Genomic DNA, 2229 nt, shown 5'->3' on the forward strand with positions numbered 1-2229 from the left:
AAAAAAATTAGCCGGACATGGTGGTGTGCGCCTGTAGTCCCAGCTGCTTGAGAGGCTGACGTGGGAGGATCACTTGAGCCCGGGAGGTTGGACTTGAGCTTGCAATGAGTCATGATTGTGCCACTGTACTCCAGCCTGGGTGACAGAGTGAGACCCTGTCTCAAAAAAAAAAAAAAGCCTTCTTTAGGAAGGTTAAACGTTACTCAATGTTGAGTCCTTGTTTCCTAATCTTAGTTAATCATTAGGTTCACTGATGACACTTATTTTAAAAATACAGTTTTTTGGGTCTCTCCAAAGAAGATCCAAGTTCAATGAGTTTGGCATGGGGCTGAATAGTCTGTATCAGCTTCCCAGGTGGTTCTGATGGCTCACTAGATTTGGGGAACAATGTAGTAAGTCATCTTTAATTATCATCCAGCAAACAGTATCAATGGCAAACTCAACTTGCTTGAGAGCTCAATAGTGTGAGGAAAATAGTCTTAAAGAAGTGAATGCTTTTGCTGAGAATGTGCTGAGTATAATGTTCTGACATGTAATATAATGACATATTTGGTCAGATTCTCCCAATAAATGATCATGTCCAGAACATGCCGGCACCTTAGGGTGCCCTCTTCAGGAGCCTCTTGGGTGGCCGAGGACCCTCAGTCCTCCCTACCTGAGAGGAGGGTCGTACAGGTCACCCTCACTACTTCCAACCGCAGTGACTCAGCCCTTGGGAAAACCAACACCCTGACTTTGTTAATCTTCCAGAGAGCAGGTGAGCACCAAGCCCCCTGGGAGAGGCTGCCACACACACACACAAGGAGGGACCAGAGTTCAGGCGTCTGAACTTGTGGTCATGGGCCCCTGGAGAATCTATGCAAAATCTCAGCGGATATTTGTGCAGAACTTGGTTAGAGTGGAGATTTCTGAGCATTCATCCTCAGCTTCTTGGTGGAGCCCATGACAACAAAAGGTTAGGGCCTCAGCTTAGAGAATGAGACTGGTGGTTCACGTCACCAAGCTGCAGATTACCCTCGGCCCTTTGCAGTCTGTCTCACAGGTGAAGGTTTGCACTGGGAGGAGGACCCAAAGCCCACCCTCCATTCGGCTTCATGTAGGCAGAGGGCGCAGAAGGCACACATGCAAACATGAAGGGCCGTGAGTGCTGCGCAGAGAAGCCAGAAGGTGAAGGCTGAGCTACCCCATGCCAGGGTCCAAGAATGGGAATGGAGGAGTGACATCTGGCCATCTTCCGTGCCTCTGAGCCCCTGGGCAGGTTCCTCAGGGCTGCCTCTACTCATCTTCCAGATGGAACTGAAATGCCAGCCTGAAGAATGGGAGCCCTGTGACCCAGCATCTCTCTCAGAACAGGAAGGGAGTTTGAGGACAATCATAGATAACAATTGCTGGCTAATGAATGTCTGCACGGGGCTGGGCGCTATGAGTAATGATCTCTGATGCCGACAGCACCCGCCAAGGTTGGTATTCTTTCCCCCATTTTACAAATGGGGAGACGAAGGTTGAGCAACTTTGGCTAACACGCCAGGTCACACAGCAGGCATTTAACCCGAGTCTGACTCCAAACGAAGCTGGATGAGTGAGGAAGCCAAGCTCCATACGAACGGCTTTGCCCATCATGGAGCTGAGAACCTAGCCAGCCTCTCTTGATCCCATTCTGGACCCTTCTGCCACACGTGGAGCTTGGAAAGAATGAACACAGAAAGGAGGTTTGGCTCTGCAGAGGATGTAAGTGGGGGCAGATGCAGGCTGTCAGGTAAACAGCAGGCTGAGGACACCCTCCCCACCCCCACCCCCTGAGGCATAAATTCTAGCCTTGAGGCAGAGTTGAAGGGGACTGAAACTCAGTGGCACAAACTGGGGACAAACCAGAGCCTTGGAGGAGAAAGCCTTCCCCAAACCAAGAGTCAAGGTGGGTCTAGAGAGCACACACAGGCTGTAGATCCAGTTCAGCCTGAATAAGGACGGTGCCCTGGGTCACAGCAGGAAGAGGGAGCTGCCGTTAGCTGTCATCAGGTTGCCCTGGGGCCCTCTAACTTATGCTATGACAAGAGCTCTGAGTGCCAATATTCTGCCCGCTCCTTCTCTATCTCCATGAGGGAGTCCCTCCCAACACCACAGCAGGTCCTCTCTTCCTTCCTCTTTCTCTCTTTCTTTTTCTTTCTTTCTTTCTTTCTTTCTTTCTTTCTTTCTTTCTTTCTTTCTTTCTTTCTTTCTTTCTTTCTTTCT

Source organism: Colobus angolensis, unplaced genomic scaffold (genome assembly GCF_000951035.1).
Source record: "Colobus angolensis palliatus isolate OR3802 unplaced genomic scaffold, Cang.pa_1.0 Scaffold35, whole genome shotgun sequence".
Taxonomy (NCBI): Eukaryota; Metazoa; Chordata; class Mammalia; order Primates; family Cercopithecidae; genus Colobus; species Colobus angolensis.